Source organism: Notechis scutatus, chromosome 5 (genome assembly GCF_049901735.1).
Source record: "Notechis scutatus isolate UNSWTSFEM ecotype Mainland chromosome 5, rNotScu1.2, whole genome shotgun sequence".
Lineage (NCBI taxonomy): Eukaryota > Metazoa > Chordata > Lepidosauria > Squamata > Elapidae > Notechis > Notechis scutatus.
This window is the reverse complement of record NC_142013.1, coordinates 62,614,499-62,637,658: the sequence shown is the minus strand read 5'-3', so window position 1 is coordinate 62,637,658 and position 23,160 is coordinate 62,614,499.

The window sequence follows — 23,160 nt, the reverse complement described above, 5'->3', positions numbered from 1 at the left end:
GCTTTCCACGATTATTACCCCCCACATCACAATCTTGAATCATATTTCATTACAGTACTCTCTTTTTCTTAACAAAAATTTCACTTATTTATGTTAAATATTTTATCACATTTTAAGCTACATATTATTTCTAATTTTCTATAATTACTTCTAAATACAGATATAAAAATGCAATCTTATGTACCTTTCTAGAATCCCATTAACAATAAGATCTATCCATTATCTCTGAAAAACTTTTGCTTCTTAATATCTTGCTCCCCACCATTAGAGCTTCTCATCCCTTCCTTTCTCCCTTGCTTCTTCTTCTCCTTGTCCTCTTTAACCCCTTGTCTCTCCACCTCCCTTTTATTCTGCTTTCCCCCTTTCTGTTGCTTCTTAACATAATGTCCCTTTTTCACCTTATTCTTCTCTTTTTGGGCTGTTTTTTCAGATCTTAGAGACCTCTTTTCCTTTTTCTCTTGCTTTTTCCCATCTCCAATCAAAGTCCTTTTTTCATCAAAGATGGCTTCTTCTTCTTCTTTGTCCCCATCATCCTCATTCTGCTTCGCATAAATATAAACCGCCATTTCTAAGTATTGAAAAATAGTGCCAAGTCCATCTTCCCCTCCTTGTTTTTCTCTTTCATATTTTTGATATATAAGTTCCAATCCATCCACAGGTGATGCCATTGTGTAGAGAAAAAGTTTTTCCAAACAACCACCCAGATGATTTAATCAGAAATAATTTCCAAAGGTTCCAAAATCACCAAACAATCCAAACAGACTGTTTCTTTTAGATACCTTCTTCTTCTTCACTTTTCCTTTCTGAGGTTAAAGTAATCACAAATCCTTTTCAAATATATTTTTTGGAAGTTTTTTAACTCTTTGCAATTCTAGGCAGTCTTCTCCTTATTTTCAAATTTTGCTCTGATTTTTTTTCACTCTCCCTTCCCACTCACAGCCAAAAAGATTTTTTTTCCCCACTGTCACTTTAGGAAGGAGAGTAGAACAAAGAAAAATAAACTTTCCCCTTTAGGGTATTCGCAGCTTGTGGCTCTCACAAGGAACAATATATCCTTAACAGCTTTCAAGGTTCCAAATCACTTTCTCCCGTCTTGTCCCGGTTCAAAGCACCTTTCACTTTCTCCAGCTTTCTCCCTCCTGCACTTGCTTACCCGGCTGCAGCTTTCTTCGTGGCGGCCATTGCTGACCGCCGTTCCTCCGCCTCGGGAAAAGGGAGTTTAGCTGGCTGGGGAGGGGGTTTGCGGCACCCCCAAACCCCTTGCCGGATCCCCCCTATCTTCAGCTGCCTCTACGGGGCAGCTATATCCCCCAGATCCAAATGGATCGGGGGAACCTTGGCGGCGAACGCAGCAAGGATCGCGCGGTCGCAAATCCCTGCCACCGCCGAAGGCTAGCAAACGGTTTGAGTCTTAATAGGGTTTTCAAACATTACCCGCAATTGCTGCTGGAAACCCTGAAAATCATTCAACAAAGGGCTATCTTGTGTCAGCAAAGGAGTAGCCCATTTGGCAGCCTGACCAGATAAGAGGCTAATAATAAACCCCACCTTAGCCCGGTCATTAGGAAAGTCTTCAGGCCGCAAGATAATAAATAATTGGCACTGTCCCATAAATGCCGGGAACATATCAGTCTGTCCTGAGAATTTATCCGGCATAGATACCGGGCTTTTCCTAAAGGGAGGGGCTGAAGGAGCAGCAGGAGTTTGCAAATGTGAAACATGGTTTACCAACTATGTTACCTGGTGTTGGAGGACCTGGTTATTTTGTAGCAGTTGGTCTATTTGTTGCTGTTGCTGCTCCACCAAACACTGTAGTTGAGTTTGGTCCATCTTGGTATGAAGATGGTTTGTCAGGCCAGAAGCAAAAATGTTATGTCTCACCTGTATCCACAGGTGAGCAATCAAAATTCTAAAGTTCCAAAAATATAAGCAACCAAAAACAAACCCCAACAAAGATAACTGCTGAGGTTCTTCCAGTCCCCAGCAGTAATTCTGAAATCTGTTTGGCAATCCTGAAGTGCCTATAAATCACAATGCCTCAGATAATCTTCACAGTACTTTCGCTCTAACAAGACACTTTGCTTCTGGCAAATTTCTCAAGCCAATCCGTTTCCTTTTATCCCCTAAGGGGGCATGTTAGTCTCATTCATTAATCACTGGCTTGACACCTCTTTCCCAATTGAGATTGACTTCTCAATCTCCGTCTATTTCTCACGTCAAACCAGGATCCCTCAAAGTCCTCCTCCTCCTCACTTGAAACTTCTCACACATTTTCCTGATTATCTGCCACTAGCTGCTGCGTAATCAGAGAGGGAGATTTGGGGGAGGTAGAGGACTCCGACACCTCCAATAAATTAGGTTCGTCTCTCATAGCTAAGTCCACTTCCTCATCCTGGCTACCCTCAAAATCACTCAACAATGCAGGCTCAAATCTCACTGCCAGATCCTCTTCACTCAAGCTCACATCTGCTAACGGACCAGATTCAAATCCCGGAGTCACAACAGATAAGGATGTCATCAAGGTAAACAAAAAAACCCTTGTATAAGTGTTCATGGAGTACCTGATTGATCATTTGCATGAAAACAGCTGGAGCCCCCTGTAGGCCAAAAGGAAGAACATTGAACTGGAAACAACCCATCGGGCAGTTAAACGCAGTTTTCCACTCATCTCCTTCTTTAATTTGGACTCGGTAATACGCCTCTCTCAGGTCCAACTTCGTGAAAATCTTCCCTTTGGCCAGGTGAGCTAACATGTCCTTCATCAGGGGGAGGGGGTACACGTTTTCCACGGAGATAGCATTTAAGTTTCGGTAGTCAACCACCAAGCGTTTGGAGCCATCTTTCTTTTCACGGAACAACACTGGGGCCGCCACCCGAGGCGTAGCGGGTTGGATGAAACCACATTTCAAATTTTTATCGATAAACGATCTCAACTCCTCCAATTCCCATGGCGTCATCGAATATAGTTTTGGTTTCGGGAGCATCACCCCAGGCAGAAATTCAATGCTACAGTCTGTTGATCGATGAGGGGGAAGCTCATCGGAAGCCTCTTCGCTAAACACCTCTCTCAAGTCCCAGTATTCCTTCGGGATTTTTTCTCTCCCTCCAAGGTCTCGGCACCCGTGGAGGCTGACTCAGCCAGGCTCTGTAGTTTCGGATGGGATTGCTCCTCCCCTTCTGGTCACTGATCGGTACGGATCCGTAACCACCCTTCCTCCAATTCACATGGGGATTCCACTTGCGGAGCCAGGGCAACCCCAATATTAATGGATGCTCCATTCCGGGGGCCACAATAAAGCACAGAATCTCACTATGGGTTCCCATGGTCATCTCTAGTGGTTCCGTTATAAAACACGCAGGGCAACTTCCCGCCACAGATCCATCCAGTTGGCAAAAGGATATGGGCGTTTCTAAAGTTCTCAGTCTGATGCCCATCTCCTTAACTACTTTCATACTGATTACGCACCTCATGCACCCAGAGTCTAGTAAGGCCAGCATTTCTCCCTCAGTCCCCGAAGTGAGCACCCTTAGTTTTACTGGGATGGTCATGGGCCCCTTGTTTGGACTTACCGGGACGTCGTCTTCTGAGTCAGTATCACTCTCTTCAAGGAAGGTCGGAGGTCCCAGCTCGCCTCCTGCCGGAGGGGTGACCTCTACAACCTCCCCCATCTTTAACACGGTTTCACAAGGTTTGGCTGGGGAGTTTTCAGGCTTCCTCCCTGCCCTCTGCGCTCCCTTTGGGTCCAGCCTGACCCTGCAATCCGCAATCCGGTGGCTCTCCTTCCCGCATCGAAAACAGGCAGTGGACGTGGGTCTCGCCATTACTCCTCTCTTCCGAGGCTTTGGGGTCTCTCGGAGACATGGGGGGCGGTTTGCTCCATGCAGAACCTCCTCTGCGTCTGCTTCAGGTCAGATCTATTTCCACTTCTTCTGCTAGCAAATACCACAGTTGCAGATCATAGGGATCCCTTCTGGAGATGCACATGTGGTATATATCTTCATTTAAGCCATCTTTGTAAGCTTCTATCAGGGCTCCCTGGGACCAGCCTCGGATGTGGCATGCCAGTTGCCTGAACTCTTGGGTGTAGTCAGCAACTGACCTCCCCCCTTGATTTATGGTTTTTATTCTGATCCTAGCCTTCCTCTCCGCTAGAGGGTCCTCAAACCTTCTCCTCAATGCAGTCATGAAGGGATTGACATTCCACAGTTGGGGGGAGTTATCATTATACAAAGTCACCATCCACTCTGCTGCTATTCCCTCCAGAAGTGAATTCTCTCTCGTATTCTTCCATATAGCTCCAAATTTGTGCCAGGAAGAAACCCAAATCCTTGGGACTTCCCCAAAATTTCACTTCCAAGGGGGGCAGGTTGAAGGCTCCACGCCTTCCAGGGATCAGACCTCCCGCTGGGCCCCCCGGAGCTGCAGCCGGCTGCTGCGCTGGTGTAGGCTGAGCTAGGAGGGTGGGGGATGCCCAGCTGCCCCTGGCTGAAGCTGCTCCCCCTTCCCCCTCATACCTTGGAGCGATGCGGGGCTTCTCGAAAGCATCATTTAGGAGCTGTCTGGCTTGATCCAGCATTCTCTCTCTTCCCTTTCTTGCCACAACTGCTCCCCCGCATGTCTTCGGATTACGGTGATTCCAGGGGGGGAGGTATTCAAGATCCCTCCATCCAACACCCAACGACCATCTGGGCCTCTCAGCTGGAGCTTCTTCCAGGGTGAGGTCGGCTAGCAGATCAGCGGCTGGTGCCTCCGGTAACAGCACCAACTGCCCCCCCACAGCTCCCTGGTTGTCTTCTTCACTAGCTGGAGATGACATTATGTGAAACCCCCTCGGAAGAAAAGTTGATATTTTCTCCGGGTGGGCTGATTTTAGATTCAGAATAATGTCAGTCTGTGCTCCATTCAAAATCCAAGAAAGAAATACTCAGACTCCATAGGTTAGAGCAAAGTTTATCCTTTTACTGGAAATCAAAGTGGAAGCTACAAGTTAAATTCTGAATCTAAAGAATTTGGCGCGCAGATCACATATACAAAGGGATGGAATTGTTCCCACCCCCCAAAGTTCAAAAGACTCTTCCAATTAAAAGTTCTGAATATGATCATGTGGGCATCTTCAGGTGGCGATGAGGCCTCTGTCCGTTGACCTTGACATATTTTGATAAAACTTTGCAGCTGCGCAAAAGGAAAGAAAACTAGGCAAGGAAATGGAAACTTAAGAATAGGAATTTATACTCCCCCTCCTCCTTCACATTTACAGCACAGGAATGTAACACCTCCAGCTTTCTTCCCCTCCAATTCCCCCTACCCCCGTTACTAATGACAGCCGAAAGAGAGCAGTGAGCATAGCAGTAGAAAAGATGTAGAAGAGATCACAGTAGAAAAGATGTAGAAGAGATCTTGAGGCTGACACTATGGACCGAGTAGGCTTTTTGCTTCCCCCCATCTATTTTTTACTCTGTCACCTGTTGCCATTTTAATGCAGGTAGCATTATCCTCATAGATGATTACAGCATTATTTAGCTTTACATTTTAATCCTGTAACAGCTGTACATACCAAGTTACCTCTGAACAAAGTTCAGACAAAGAAATAAATTCTGCCTCTGCAGTAGAAATGGCTACAGTTGTTTGCTTTCTGGACTTAGTAAAGGTATCACACATGGGATAAACGCTAGTCCTGCTATTCCACATAACAACACAAACAGCATTTGTTTAACCCAACCGGTTCCTGGTGGTTGGTTCCTTGTATTTCTTCTCATGGAAAACATTAAAAATCCATTTCATTTTCGGATCTGAGCTTTCCCTAAGGAGTTATCCCAAGGCATATCCAAGGCATATCTCAAAATGATGGGTAGAACTCAATTCAGCCAGAAAACACTACTTTTGATGCAGAGCTCAGATTTCGAAAAGAACTTCATTTTCATGTTCCCCATGGTGGAAAACATTGAAAACCCACTACCTTTTTGGATCCAAACTTTCCCTTAAGAATTAACTCAAGGCATATCTCAAAATGGTGGGTAGAACTCTTCAGCCAGAAAACACAACTTTTTACACAGAGCTCAGATTTCCAAAAGAACTTCATTTTCATGTTCCCCAGGGTGGAAAACATTGAAAACCCACTTCATTTTCAGATCCGAGCTTTCCTTTAGGAATTATCCCAAGGCATATCACAAAATGGTGGATAGAACTCAATTCAGCCAGAAAAGCCAACTTTCGACACAGAGCTCAAATTATGAAAGAAGCACATAATCTTGCTCCCCATGGTGGGAACATTGAAAATCCATTTTCGGATCCGAGCTTTCCATGAGGAGTTATCCCAAGGGATATCACAAAATGGTGGATAGAACTCAATTCAGCCAGAAAGGGCAACTTTTGATGCAGAGCTCAGATTTAGAAAATAAGCACATGTTCCCCATGGTGGGAAACATTGAAAACCCACTTATTTTCGGATCCGAGCTTTCCATGAGGAGTTATCCCAAGGTATATCTCAAAATGGTGGAAAGAACTCAATTCAGCCAGAAAAGCCAACTTTTGACGCAGAGCTCAGAGTATGAAAGAAGCACATATTCTTGTTCCCCATGGTGGGAATCATTGAAAATCCACTTCATTTTTGGATCTGAGCTCGGGTCATCACTATGTTTGGTATCTAGGGATTCAAGGGATCTTTACTTTCCAAGCCTGAATTCACTCCTCCTTCGATAGGGATTCCCTTATGTTGCTTTAATGAAAGATTGGCTTTATGAATCTCATTACACAGGGTTCAAACCACCCAGTGGGGAAGCTAGTATAGGCATATTTTTCACATACCCTATACATACCCCCTGGGGCAATCCAGTTGCTGTTATTTGCTTCATGATTCTCTAAATAACACACTTCACTACTAGTCACATTTTTATTAGAACTTCACTCAGACCATTCTGTCTCATTGGGCAAAACATATAGCCATCAGTGATCAAAATTTGTTGGATTCCCATTAATCTCCCATATTTGAATCCACACATACATACGCAAGGCACACAAAGTTCTTGTTAAAGTGCCCAATTTCCCCCTCTCTTCTTCCTGTTGCACGGCGTTAAGGTTCTTTTGACACCTAGCTGACTTACAGTAAGTTTTATACATACATACATACATACATACATACATACATACATACATACATACATACATACATACATATATATTCTGAGGTTTACCATAATATAATCACTTTTTAATTATCACATTCTAGGTTAGTAACAATAGTCTCCTAGCTACTACATATCACATATTTCTAATTTCTAATTTTTGTAGTATAATACTGCACATTTCCACTCTTTCATGCATCATTTTCTTTATGTTTCTTAATTCCAATTTTATTTCCTCACAAAGTTCTGCCATTTTTGTGCACTTCTTTTAATTTTTATTTTCCCTTTCTTTGCTGTTTAAGTTTAATCTAATTGCCCAGCAATATATTTCATCCAGCATCTTTGTTTGTTTTAAACAATCAATGTCCATAAATCTTTATTTCCAGGTTCCTTCTATTAATTCCTTTTTCAATTTTTTCCAAAGTCACCAAGTAATCCCAGGTTAATTTCTTCACATTTCTTTTTTATCTTTATAATATTCTGTTTTTTCACTTTTCAGGGTTCCTGTATTATTATAACAAAGTTCCTCTTATTTTATGTCAAGTTCCAGTTTTAAAAGGACCAAGCACTTTTCAAAGAGTGACTGAAAATTTTCCTTTGCCATTAGGTGGTGCTCTCTGCCTTCACTTTCTTTCTTCTTTTTTTAGGCTTTTAAATTTCAATAATTCAATGATTCCAATTATTAGCTGTTATTTCTTTTTAACACATTCAATTCCAGCATTTAATTATGCCTATTTAGTGCCAAAATCATATATTTATCCAGTTTAATTTCCAAGTCTTTTATAGTCAAATATTTTCTTCTAGCTTCCTCCTTCAGTCTAGTTTTCTTTAAAGTTCAAAGACACTTTCACCTGTTTCCAATTTTTCTCTCTCTCTGGTTGCTGCTTTTATAATCTTTTCTAAGAATTTCTTTATTTCTTAATTCCACAGTATCTTAATGTCCACATGTTCACACTTCACTCATGACTTCTTCGCTCCAGGACAGTCTTATTTTTCTGGACTGCCTCCTGTCTTCTTGGTGGCCATTTTAGACCACTATTGCAGCTCATCTTCAGAAGGGGTTTTACTTATTGGGAAGGGGAGATGTGGCTTCCTTCAACCCCCCAGTGGATCCCCCTTTCTTCACCACCCCTCCAGGGTGGTTCCAGTCCCAATTGGGACCCTCCAACAAGAGAGCACAGAGTGAAACAGTGCATCATCACGGATTTCGCTGCAACATGACAGGAAGACAACCAGAAGTCCCCCCCCCCTCTGTCTTGTCTCTCTCTTTTTCCCTCTCCCCCCTCTCTTCCTCCTTCTCTCTCTCTCTCTCTCTGCTCTCTCTCTCTCCTCTGTCTTGTCTCTCTCTCTTTCCCCCTCTCCCTTTCTCCCTCCCTCTCTCTGTATGTATCTTCTCTCTCTCTTTCCTTCTCTCTCTCTTTCCCCCTCTCTCTCTTTCTCCCTTTCTCCCTCTCTGTCTTGTCTCTCTCTATTTCCCTCACCCCTCTCTCTTCCTCCCTCCCTCCCTCTTTCTCTCTCTCTCACTCTGTGTCTTGTCTCTCTCTCTCTTTCTTCCCACCCTCTCTCTCTGTCGGAGGGACCTCTGAACTGGTGCTGGGTGGTGGGAATCTGATGTCTGGAGGCTGATGAGCCTGAAGACCAGATGGCCGGTGGGGAGGTGGGGCAATCCTGCAGTCTTCCTAGCAAACCCGTGCATTGAGGAGGCCAAGCAGCAGCGGGAAGAGTGTGCACCTCCTGAGCAGGAAGAGGCTGCCAGCGATGCCCTCAGGTGAAGATGTTGTGAGGGGCGGCTTGACCCCTCCCCTCAGGAGTTGCAAAGCACTCACTGCCCCTCTGTAACCCGCCAAGCCTCCTTTTTCCTACTGGGTGAGTGAGTACTTCTGGCAAGGAGGAAGAGAAGCAAGGTGGGAGGAGGCTTGGTGGCTGCCAGAGGGTTGGCGAGCACTTTGTGGCTCCTGAGGGGAGGGACATGGGAAATTGCATCCTCCCCTCACAAGCCAGGGTATACCCAGGAAGTGCTCCAATGCTGCAATCTCCCGTGCGCTACCCTCCCTCCCCGTGCACATCACTCCATCTGCCGCTGGTATCACCCCTGTTGCACTGTGCACTACCAAAAATTTCTCATGGACCACCATTGACCATCAGTGACCAGTGGTTGGCAACCTCTGTTATGGAGTGAAAAATATGGTAATTCATTTTGGATTCAAATCATCACAGTCTGTTGTGAGTAGCTTGCTTTCCAACTGGCTTGAAAATCATGTAGATATTCATCAAAGGATCTTCATAAAATTGCAGTGAGTTCTTGAGGGAATGCCACAGGATTCAACTTGGATTGTCTACTTTTCAACATGTTTGTTAAAGGAGACATGAGAAATGACAAAGAATGGAATGGAATTGCTAATGTCTTAGAAGACATAAATAAAATTGAAATAATATTGATAAGCTATACAATGAGTTGAAAATAACAGATTAAATAGAAAACAAATACATAGACCCATAGCCTGACAATTCTATTTTTGAAAAAGTAACCAGAACAATAATTTTACTAAACTTATGTCAATTATGTAGTTGAAAGTAAAGCAGAATCAATTTAGGCTGGGTTAACTGATAGTTTCCAAAGCACACAAAGGTCAGTTCCCCCTTTTGGTAATTGTGTCTGTTTCTAGGCATAAGGTTTTAAGAAGGATTTAGACAACAACCCGAAGAGAAAGAAATCCCCACTAATGAACCACAAGACTCCTGCACAGTTCTTATATATAAAGAAACTTTAAAGGAGAATGAAAATTCCACCAAATGTTCCCTATGTGACAACTATGCTCACCATGACTGTTTGGGATTACCCAAGCAAATTACTCAATTCCTAGAATCATCCAACCATACATTTCCATATTTCTGCCAACCATGCAGACCCAAACTGGATAATATATTATTATATATTGAAAGAGTTGATACCATAGAAACATGAATAACATCCCTTGCCACCATAGTAGCATCCCTGGACACTATAAAAGCAAGATTAACTAACCTTGAAAAAAAAGACACAATGCAAAAAAAGCGAACATCCAATAAGCTACAAACCACATCTCTACCCAACAACCACAACCCAATCCACAAAAAAACACTAATCCAACAAATAATAATATCCCAAATCCTCATCAAAGAAGCTGTTGAGCGTGAATGGAAGCATAAGATGTCCAAATGCCATCTTATTTGGTCTAGAGGACAACAGTGACAATGATGACATCACAAATGTCTGCAATATCATCAGTTGTTATGTCCCACCTTCAAAATCAAATAAGCAACGCCGAAAGCAGTCGTCCTCAAAAGCAAAACAAACGAAGAGGAGTTTCAGAAGATAACAGCTGCTATTATTCACAGTCTACAGCACATTAATCCTGGCTTAAATCCACAAGCCTCCGAGCTTTGACCGTTGCTTCTCCACGTAAATTAAACGCTTTGTTCCTGACAAATTTTCAAACTCAGGCGGATCCTTTTATAGTTATTAGGGCAACAGTTAATTTCCCTAATTACTGACTTGCCCTTCTCCTGCGTTCCAGCTGGCCTTGCCTCTTAAAGCGGCGTCTATTCCTGACATCTAACCAACAATTCTCCAAGTTCTCGTCTCCACTTGAAGACTCTCTTAAAACTTCTCTGTCAGCCATTCCCGGCTGATGATCAGATACTGAACCAGAGGAGGTCGAAGGTCCTGACCATTCTACTAAATCAGGTCTGTCCTCTCTTGCCACGTCCATCTCCTCTTCCTGATTATCATTCCAATCACTGAGCCATGCTGGCTCATATTTCTCTGCCATGTCCTCCTCACTTGAGCTCATATCAGCCACAGGAGCTGAATCCAAGTCCGGAGCCACAACAATCAGTGACTATCAAGCATCAAGCATCTCCCCTGATGAAATACTTGACATTTCCCGCATTGGCCCAGAGTTCAAAAACAGTGATGATTTGGTGGCCTCATGCTTCTGCAAGGTCATTTGCAAAAATGAATCAAGCAAATGAAAATTCATTTACACTATAAATTCACTCGTCAAAAGCAACACCAACCATAAAAACCTCCATTCTCACCCTGACCTAACCTTACAGCAACATGTATGATCCCATGAACTACGCTCTGAGCTCAAAAGACTCCATGAACAAGGAAATACTAACCTATACATTGACTACCACAAAGAATGTATCAAAAGCAAGACCTTCAACTTACATCCCAATAACCATCACCCCAACATCCAACATTAGGCATACATGCCCCTCCAGACCCACTACTATATATCTAAAATGCAAACTAATCAATGCAAGAAGGCTCGCAAACAAAATGCATGAATTCCTCATCTTATTAGGCACGACCATATTTGACATTATATGAGACATGGCTAAATGCATCTTTTCCAGACTCCATTACCACAGTCAGAGAATATCACGTTTATCGGTCAGATAGCAAATTCTGTAGAGGAGGTGGAGTTGCTACAAAAAATCCCTAAATCTAAAAAAGATTCAAATTACACAGGAACTTGCTCTTACAGAGACCATTGTCTGTGAACTGTCCTCAAATACCACAATCTGCTTACTATGCTACAGAGCCCCTGATTATGACATTGTTCATGCAAACAAGCTAACTTCACTGCTAACATGGGCTACCTCTTGCCCACACCTCTTATTTTCCTTGGTCACCTTAATCTAAATGTATATACATCTGATCCCATACATGCAACCTTGTACAAAGCTGTTACTACACTGGGACTGGAGACTCAACAACTGCCTCAACCTCATCTTCTGCAACAACTCAAACTCAATATATGGCCTACAAATACAAGAACCCTTTTCAAACAGTGACCATAGTATGATCGACTTTTTTCTCAATTTATGCCCTCACAAAGAGGATCATAATGATGGATCCCCAAAATACAACTTCAAAAAAGCCATGATCTCATAGATGCCGACCTATCATCTTTTGATTGGCACATTCTGTTCTCTAGCTGTAATACTATGGAAGATCATTATAATGCATTCTTGTTTGAACTTGAAAGAGTCATTAAATTATATGTACTATTAGTAACCTTTGAAACAAAACAAAAAAACAAATTACTATAACAATAAGGAAATTTCAATTAAAAAAAGATTGCTGTGGCATAAAAAAAACCTAACTACATAGCAAACTTTAAAAAACCAATACAACACCCCGTGCTGACAGATAAAGGCAGAATGCATAAATTACCACTGCAAACAAGAGGAAAACTTCCTATGTACAAAATCCACCCATGCTTTCTACAATTTTGTAAACACCAAACTTAAAGACTCAAGAACCATCCCACCCCTAAAAGGACCAAATGGGAAAGACTGCAGTGATGAAGCCGTTAAGGCCAACCTCTTCAACACATTCTTCAGTTCAGTCTTTGTAAACAGCAATGGCTCATGCCCCACATTTCCTAGTTGTACCACAACTAACTGTAATGATCTACTACATATTGACTTTACAGAAGATAATGTAGAAAAGGCACTACGTAACCTAAAACTATCCCTATCTATTGGCCCAATGGATTATGTGCATACTTCTTTAAAAAGCTCTCTTCTGCCATAGCAGAACACCTAAGCATTATATATGAGATATCATTCAGAACCAGCTCCTTACCAAACTTATGGTCCTTAGCTATGGTCATTCCTATCTTCAAAAAAAGTGACCCCAGCCTGGTTGAAAACTACAGACCAATCTTACTTGGTTGTATCACATGCAAAGTCATGGAATCAATCATTAACCAATTCATCACCCTCCACTTAGAGTCAAACAACCTAATCTCCAATAAACAATTTGGTTTCAGGGAAACAATTGTCCTGCAATCTTCAACTCCTACACTGCAAAAACATATGGATTACTCTACTTAACCAGGGTAAAACTATAGATGCAATTTACATAGTGTCAGCATTCCAGGGAAGATCCATTCCTGTCAGTAACTCCAAGACACATGCCAGCTCAAAGCACTTTTATTAGAACAGTACCTGGCACAGGGAAACTTGGAACTAAATCTTCCCAGCTTCCCCACAAAGTCCCAAGCTACAAGCCATCCCCTTTTTTTCTTCATCACCAGATCACGTGCACCAATCCCAAAGTAAGTTTTAATTCTTTCCGCACCACACTCTATAACCTTGAACTATCAAAATAATATATTTTGTCTACTAAGAGCTACTCAATTAACATCAACCCCTCCCACTTTCTTCAACTATGTGGCAGTGATGAATTCTATAGCTGACAGGTGTTCCCCATTGAAATATCCTTCTCCTATAAGAAAATAAGAAACAAAACACAAACAGGGGTTAATGTGTTGTCCTTAACCCCCTCTTCCCCCTCTAAGAGGACCCTTCGGTTTGTGGGGGAATTCCTCATGGAATTGGTTAACTAATCTATCTGTACATCCCAACTTTTTATTCAAGTAGCATCTGATATAGGGTAACCCTTCCATAAGACTAAATATTGCAACCATCCTCAGTGTAATCTAGAATCAAGGATTTTCTTGATTTCATAATGTGTCTCACCCTGTACAATTAAAGGTTTAGGGGGAGCAATTGGTATTGGTCTTATCATTGATGCAACAGCTGGTTTTAATAAACTACTATGGAACACTGGGTTAATTTTTCCCAATAGCCAGGGAAGACTTAATTGGACCATGACCAGATTGATTATTTTTGAAATCGGGAATGGACCTAATAATTTAGGCACCAACTTCTTACTAGGAAGTTTCAATGTAAGATATTTGGTTGAACAATATACTTTGTCTCCTACTTTAAATTGTGGTGGAGGGATCTATGTTTGTCCACCTGCTTTTTGTTATCCTTTGCATATCCTCCCAACCTTTTTTAATGAGTTCATCCATTCTGTTACAGACATGGATGTAGGAGGTTCTCTAGGTAATTCTGGCATAGGGACAAATTCCATGCCAGTGTTGATTTGGAATGGAGTCAACCCTGTGCTGCTATGTACTGCATTATTATAAGCAACCTCTGCAAATGGTAATAATTCAGCCCAGTTTTCCTGTTGATAGTTTACATAGCATCTAATGTATTGTTCCACCATGCATTAGTTCTTTCTGCTGCTCCGTTGCATGCAGGATGGAATGCTAAGGATAACACTTGGAGTGACCCAATAGACTTTAAAAACTCCCTCCAAAACTTAGCGGTAAATTGTACCCCTCTGTGTGATATTATTCTATGAGGTACTCCATGTAGCCTATAGATATGCTTCATGAATAGTTTTGCAAGCTTTTTTGCAGATGGAAGTCCTTTACAGGCTGTAAAGTGGGCCTGCTTAGAGAATAAGTCAATTACAATCCAAATGATTGTATTCCCTTCACTCTCAGGTAATTCTACGATAAAGTCCATTGCAATTTCTTCCCACGGCTGTGTTGGTTCAGCTACTTGTTGGAGGAGGCCAGGTTTTTTTTCCAGTTCTGTGTTTCATCATGGCACAAATTGAGCAGCTTTTTACATAGTCCTCGATATCAGGTTTCATTTTTGGCCACCAGAGCTGTCTTCTGACTAAATGTAGGGTTTTAAGAACCTGAAGTTTCCCCCCAGCCCTGAGTCATGGCTACGCTTTAGTACCATTAGTCTTAGGTTTGCGGGTACATAAAGTTTAGTCCCTTTCCAAGCCAGTCCCTCATTCATTGTTAATTCGGTTTGATGCTCCACAAACCAGGGATCGGTCAATAAGGCTGCTTTCAACTCTGTGGTCAGTTTGTCTTCCAGGCATTTGGGGTTGCGGTTGGCTTGGTCTCGAGTGGTTACTTGGCCTGCCGATTGAGCTTCTGATATCAAAGCCTGCACTAATTCCTCTTGGTGACTGTCAAACTGGGGTTTCCTGGACAGGGCGTCAGCCAATAAGTTTTCCCTCCAGGGATATACACTGCTCAAAAAAATAAAGGGAACACAAAAATAAGACATCCTAGATCTGAATGAATGAAATATTCTTATTAAATACTTTGTTCATTACATAGTTGAATGTGCTGACAACAAAATCACACAAAAATTATCAATGGAAATCAAATTTAGCAACCCATGGAGGTCTGGATTTGGAGTTACACTCAAAATTAAAGTGGAAAAAAACACTACAGGCTGATCCAACTTTGATGTAATGTCCTTCAAACAAGTCAAAATGAGGCTCAGTAGTGTGTGTGGCCTCCATGTGCCTATATGATCTCGCTACAACGCATGGGCATGCTCCTGATGAGGTGGCAGATGGTCTCCTGAGGGATCTCCTCCCACACCTGGACTAAAGCATCCCCCAACTCCTGGACAGTCTGTGGTGCAACATGGCGTTGCTGGATGAAGCAAGACATGATGTCCCAGATGTGCTTAATTGGATTCAGGTCTGGGGAATGGGTGGGCCAGTCCATAGCATCAATGCCTTCATCTTGCAGGAACTGCTGACACACTCCAGCCACATGAGGTTTAGCATTGTCTTGCATTAGGAGGAACCCAGGGCCAACCGCACCAGCATATGGTCTCCCAAGGGGTCTGAGGATCTCATCTCGGTACCTAATGGCAGTCAGGCTACCTCTGGCGAGCACATGGAGGGCTCTGCAGCCCCCTAAAGAAATGCCACCCCACACCATTACTGACCCACTGCCAAACCAGTCATGCTGGAGGATGTTGCAGGCAGCACAACATTCTCCATGGCATATCCAGACCCTGTCACCTCTGTCACATGTGCTCAGTGTGAACCTGCTTTCATCTGTGAAGAGCACAGGGCGCCAGTGGTGAATTTGCCAGTCTTGGTGTTCTCTGGCAAATGCCAAACGTCCTGCATGGTGTTGGGCTGTAAGCACAACCTCTACCTGTGGATGTCGGGCCCTCATACCACCCTCATGGAGTCTGTTTCTGACCATTTGAGCAGCCACATGCACATTTGTGGCCCGCTGGAGGTCATTTTGCAGGGCTCTGGCAGTGCTCCTCTTGTCCCTCCTTGCACAAAGGCGGAGGTAGCGGTCCTGATGCTGGGTTGCTGCCCTCCTAAGGCCTCCTCCATGTCTCCTGATGTACTGGGCTGTCTCCTGGTTGCGCCTCCATGCTCTGGACACTATGCTGACAGACACAGCAAAACTTCTTGCCACAGCTCGCATTGATATGCCATCCAGGATGAGCTGCACTACCTGAGCCACTTGTGTGGGTTGTAGACTCCGTCTCATGCTACCGCTAGAGTGAAAGCACCGCCAGCATTCAAAAGTAACCAAACCATCAGCCGGAAAGCATAGGAACTGAGAAGTGGTCTGTGGTCACCACCTGCAGAACCACTCCTTTATTGGGGATGTCTACCTGCCTATGCTTTCCACCTGTTGTCTATTCCATGTGCACAACAGCATATGAAATTGATTGTCAATCAGTGTTGCTACCTAAGTGGACAGTTTGATTTCACAGAAGTGTGATTGACTTGGAGTTACATTGTGTTGTTTAAGTGTTCCCTTTATTTTTTTGAGCAGTGTATTTCACATTAAAGTTGAACCGCTTGAAGTATTGAGCCCAGCAGACTTGTTTAGGTGATAGCTTCCAAGGTATCTTTAGAGCCTCAAGGTTCTTGTGATCAGTCCACACCTCAAATGGCTCCTTCACCCCTACTTGGAAATGTCTCCAAGTCAACAAAACCCATCATACTGCAAATGCTTCTTTCTCCCAGACCACCCATCTTCGCTCTGTGTCCATTAGCTTTTTGGACACATAAGTGCAAGGCATCAGTCAGTTCTGAGAGTCTTTTTGTAGCAGAACAGCCGCTATCGCCACATCACTAGCATCAGCTTGGGCTATAAAAGGTCTGGTCAGGTCTGGGTGCTGGAGAATGGGCTCAGCTGCAAAGAGGCGTTATAAGGTTTCAAAAAGCAAGGGGTTGATTGGGCTTCGGTTTGGTGGGTGAAGGGCCTGTTTTTAATAACTCTGTCAAAGGGAGGGCAACCTCAGCAAAAGAAGGAATGAATTGTCTATAGAAATTGGCAAAACCCCAAAAGCTTTGAAGTTGCTTTCGTGTTTTGGGGGGTTGCCAGTCCAGCACAGCTTTCACTTTTCCAGGGTCCATCTCAATTCCCTGGTTGGATATTTGGTAGCCTAAGTAATCCAGTGACTCCTTGTGGAATTTGCATTTTGACAGTTTTACATATAATTTGGCGGCCAAAAGTTTTTTCAGGACTTGTCTGACCAATTTGACATGTTCCTCGATGGTTTCGCTGAATGTAAGGAGGTCACTCAGGTAGACATGGACCCCCTGGTAGAAGTGCGGATGTAACAATTCATTGATGAGTTGAACAGCATTGGAGTGGCCAACTTAGATTTGGCAGATTCAATGAAACCTCTGTCCAAATTGCTATTGATGTATTTTCTCAATTCAGTCATTTCAGCTGGTGTCATGGAATACATCTTTGGTTTTGGCAGTTTTGCCCCAGGTTATAATTTTATGGTGCAATCTGTGGCTTGATGAGGAGGTGAAAGATTACATTCCTCTTCACTGAATGCCTCAGCCAAGTCTCTATATTGTTTGGGTACTTGGGGAATACCTGGAAGAAGGTCTGAGGTGGTGGTTGCTACTTCAGTTTCTGGACCCAGGTTGGATGGTGGTTTCTTCGTGGGAGGAAGTGGGGGCTGTGGGCCCGCTCCAATAATGATTTTCCATAATCCATCTTCCCACTTGATGGTAGGGGCCCATTTATCTAGCCAAGCAAGTCCCAATATGACAGATTCTGACATTCTTGGAGGTACTGTAAAACATATGAGTTTGCGGTGAGGACCCATCTCCAGTTTGATTAATTCAGTCATTTGGGTGGCTGGGGTCCCCCCAATTAATGTCCCATCCACTTGTTCAAATCTGATTGGGTGTTTTAGTGGTTTAGTTTTTATGCCCAATTGTTCAACGATGGGGAGCCCAATAAGACATCTAGAGCATCCAGAATCTATGACAGCTTCTAATTCCCCTGCCTCCCTGGTGTCAGGCACCACTAACTTCACTTTGACAGTAAAAGGTATGATGGGCGCACCCACCATAGGATCATCTTTGTCAGTGGGTTGTCCAGGGAAGTTGTGTTGGTCTGGAAGATTGTTGCTCCCTTCTGCATGGAGAGGGCCTTCTATAGTGTGTCTAGCAAAGCAGCTCGTGTCAGGGGACTTTCCTTGACTTTTCTGCCCTCTGGCGGCTGTATCAGACCTCGGTTGTGGAGCTTGTGGAACAGGTGCGGGGGCAAGACAGTTGGCTGTTCTATGGCCACACTGGCCACAATGATAACACTTTATCATTCTGGTGGTTTGGGTGGGAGCAGTTTCAGCAGGTCTAGTCAGCTGTTGTCTGGCCACATCTCTCCTAGGAAGGCCTTCAGATCTTTTTTGTTGGTTGATGTCTCAGTCTAAATTGAGGGTGGCTGCATACCACATTTTCAAGGTCTCTGGTATTCCCCTAATGTCACAAGCCTTCTTTACTTTTTGGGCCAATGGCATTTTTAAAATAGTGCAAGATTAATTCTTCAGGCCAATCTATGAGGTGGCTTGCGACCCTTTTAAAGTCCCATATAAAATCTGAAAAGGGTTGTGTGCCCTGTTTCATTTCCATTAATTTGTCCTCATTTTCAGCCACTCTGTCTCGATTCTCAAATCTGAGTCTCAGCAATTGAAGAAACGCATTGACATCCTGTAGTTCTGGGGCCTGTTCGTAGTGCAATTACGCCACCCAGTCAGAAGCATCCCCCTCATTCATCCCATCTGTTATTGCAGTAACTAAATCACATTCGCTTGCATATTGGTCTCCAGATTGGTCTATGTAAGACCAGATTTGAGTGAGGAAATAAGATAAATGTTCATGGTGCCCGTCAAAATTGGCCTTGACTTGCATCTGGTCTGGTCTGGGGGTTGGTACTCTCTGGAAGAAGAGCCTCTGCAGGGTTGCTGCTTCCTGCTGCCTGTACAGATCCTTTTGTTGGGAAGGGATCACTGATTCTCTCTGAGGCCAGGGTGTTGCTGGCGCTGGCATCCACTGGTACTGGATCCACCCTTGACCAGGATAAAATCCCCACCCTGGAGGGATACTTTCTGCAGGAGGTCAATTTCCTTCTGGGTGTGGGGGAGAAGGACTTGGAGATTGCAACATACCTATTGTAGTCTGCATCTCTTGTGTCTCCCTTGTAATTCGATCCTGTTGGCCTTCCGATATAATTGGAGCTCCACACCTCCAATCTGCCTCCTTTGCAGTATGTAAAAGGCTTGATGGAATGAATTCTCCAGGCAGCTTTTTCTCCAGTCCCATCTGACAACTTCTCCAGGAATCTGTTTCTTTGGGCCGGGCTCCTAAATCTTGCCTCTCTTCTGCATGCCTTAACTCCTCCAAAGAGGGGGTAGGGGATTCAATTAATCTTCCAGTGCACCCCCCAATGCTCTTCAGTCTCACCTCCCATGTTGGCTGATTCTCTGGATTGATCCATTGTTGGAACAAATCCTGGGGTTCAGCACCCCTGATAGCTCCCTCTTGGGAGAGCTGCAAGTTGTTATAGTTCCAGATTATTGTCAGCATTCCAGGGAAGATCCAGTCCTGTCAGTAACTCCAAGACACATGCCATCTCCAAGCACTTTTATTAGAACAGTACCTAGCACATACTGGGGAAATCCAGAACTAAATCTTCCTGGCTTCCCCACAAAGTCCCAAACTACAACCCATCCCCTTTTTTTCTTCATCACCAAATCACGTGCACCAATCCCAAAGTAAGTTTTAATTCTTTCTGTGCCACACTCTGTAACCTTGAACTATCAAAATAATATATTTTGTCTACTAAGAGCTACTCAATGAACAACACCCCCTCCCACTTTCTTCAACTATGTGGCAGCGATGAATTCCATTGCTGACACATAGACTTTTGCAAAGCCTTTGATTCAGTGGTACACGACAAACTACTGTTAAAACTAAACTCTTACAGCATTTCCGGATCCCTTCATAAATGGATTACTGCAACAAATAGTAACAATAGGGAGCGCTATATCAAACCCTGCTCTAGTTAATAGCGGTGTCCCCCAAGGCAGCATTCTAGGACCCACTCTCTTTATACTCTATATAAATGACCTTTGCGATCACCTTGTAAGCAACTGCATCCTCTTCGTGGATGACATAAAACTATTCAACACCACCGACAATGCTACTGTCCTTCAAAGCGACCTTGATTATGTGTCTGAATGGTCAAACAATTGACAACTCCAAATCTCGACCAACAAATGCTCTGTCCTACATATTGGTTAAAAAAATCAGTGCACCAAATACAAACTAGGTGGATATGACCTCGTTGACTATCCTCACTCTGTCAAGGACCTTGGAGTAGTCATATCAAATGACCTAAGTGCCAGAGCTCACTGTAACAGCATTGCCAAAAAGGCATTAAGAGTTGTAAATCTAATCTTATGAAGCTTCTCCTCCGGAAATATTGAATTGCTAACTAGAGCAGACAAAACTTTTGCTAGACCAATACTCGAATACAGCTCATCAGTCTGGAATCCGCAGTGTATATCAGACATTAATACAATTGAGTGAGTCCAGAAGTATTTCATGAGAAGAGTACTACACTCCTCTGCTCACAACAGAATACCCTATATCACCAGGCTTGAGATTTTGGGCTTGGACTATACCGCCTACGGTTGGACTTAAGTGTAGCATAAAAAATTATCTGCTACAATGTCCTATCAGTCAATGGCTACTTCACCTTCAACCACAATAGTATAAGAGCACATAACAGATGTAAACCACTCCAAACTTGATTGCAGAAAGTACAACTTCAGCAACACAGTGGTCAATGCCTGGAATGCACTACCTGACTGTTGTTACATCCTCTAACCCCCACTCCTTTAACCTCAAACTATCCATTATTGACCTCACCCCATTCCTAAGAGGTCTGTAAAGGGAGTGCATAAGTGCACAATCGTGCCTACCATCCCGGTCCTATTGTCCCCATTTATTCGTACGTATTTCCTGTATTCCTTACTCATGTTTATACTTATACCTATTATCTTGTAAGTGATTGACAAATCAAATAAATAAATAAATAAACAATCTAGACAAGGTTCAAAGAAGTGGCAATGAAGGATATCAAGGGATTGGAGACTAAACCTTTTGAAAGAGAAAAAAATAACTGATAATTTTTAGCCTAGGGAGGACTGAGAACGTATATGGTGCATTCTTCATGTGCCTGAAAGGAAGTAAGTCAAGATTTATTTACTATCATCCAAGTTGCAGTGCAAATTCCTAATGTAAAAAATTAACAAAGGAACCAATGACTCAGAGATAGTGATGTGATCTAGTTGATGTGTTTAAGTAGAGGTTAAACAGCTACATGTCAAGAATGTTTTAATTTGGATTCTTGCCCATAGCAATGATAGGTTAAGGAACAAATTTAATTCTATGATCATGAAATAGTAATAACAGCAACAGTAATAGCAATGTGTCTCAAAGCCCATTTTAAGGAATAGCTTAATTATCTCTTGATATATAAATAATTTGCATATATTTGTTTTCTTAAATTTGCATATAGTATATAGTTCTGGGTGTAGTATCATTAAAAAGTATAATTATATTATGCCATAAATGTAGTTTGCTAGTGCAATGTCTGCAATATATCAACAATACATTATGCTTATATAAACTACCTTCCTTACATCTTTATGAATTTGTATTAATATGTAAATGATGAATTTGCTACAAAAGTAATTGCTATAACTCTATGATTGTATTGTAGCAGGTCTGGAGTGATCTGAATGGAAGATCAAGATCATTATACAACTTATTAACTGAATAAGTAAATAAAAAGCATGAACTAATGAATCAAACCTAGTTTTCATTATAGCAGAATACAGAATTCTTCACTTTGGGAAATGTAAGGCTTGCTTAGATTTACTTAGTATCATTTATGAGAACAACATAAGCTATTTAGAAAAACTTGCTTTGAATAAAACCAACAATAACCTAATTCATATTTTTTCCCATAAGGAAATTGCTTTATTCTCATCAGAATATTGAAATTTAATGGTAATGATGGCAGAGAATGGAAAACAGTGGAAAAATAATTTATTCTACAATATTCAATTTTAACTGAAGCCTACCTAATAATAAGGCAGAGAACATATAATTTAATCTGCCAAAAAATTTTAATCTGTTGAAAACTATTTTTATATTCAAGCACTTATAACTTCAGAGTTCAAAATGGAACTTAAATGGAAAATGATTTTGTGTATGTGACAACTCAGAAGCGAACCTGGCTGAAGCCATCTTGTCCTACCTCGCAGTTGCCAAGAAACCTGAGAAAGAAGGGGAGAGGGAGTAGATTGCACAGTTTACAGTCAAAATAAAAAGTTTTCCTGTTAGAACCAAGATCATTGTAACAGGTTACTGGTGAAGGACGAGAGGAGCTTGCCAGCCATATTCATTGGACAATGTAACTGATGACACTAGGGAGTGGGGAAGTGTTAATCTTTTAATTAGGTGAAAATCAGGGAACCTTCAGAGTTGACTTTCACCGGCTGTGCTGATATAAGTAAATGTATAAATAAATATCCAATAAATGTGTTCTTAGAATCTACCTGCCTCAGAATTCTGCTTTCAATGGGTGCATTACTTGGTTAAGCAAACTCTTCTAATTTTCTGCTCCAACTGAAGCCGCTCTCTGGGATCCTGAGTCCTGGCTGCTCACCCAATCCTTTGTGAAGAATAGTGAAGAATCAGGGGAGGGTGCAGAGATGGAGAAGCAGGGGGAAGGAGCTGCAAGCACCAGCACAACCCCCATGAAGAGCCTGCAGACCCCCATGGAGAGCCTGCAGACCCCCCTGGAGAGCTTGCAGATCACAGTGACACTGACAGAAGTTGCCCTCCTGGTGATGACCCGGCCCAAGGTCCGAGCAGAAGCAATGACCGCAGGAGACTTGTACCCAGCCGAGGAGGACTTCCTAGTCCATTAAGAGGCTTGGGACAGAGTGGCATCTACGTGGGAGTTGGCCACTCTTGCTCTACAATGGAGGGAGAGAAGGCCTCCCAAGCTG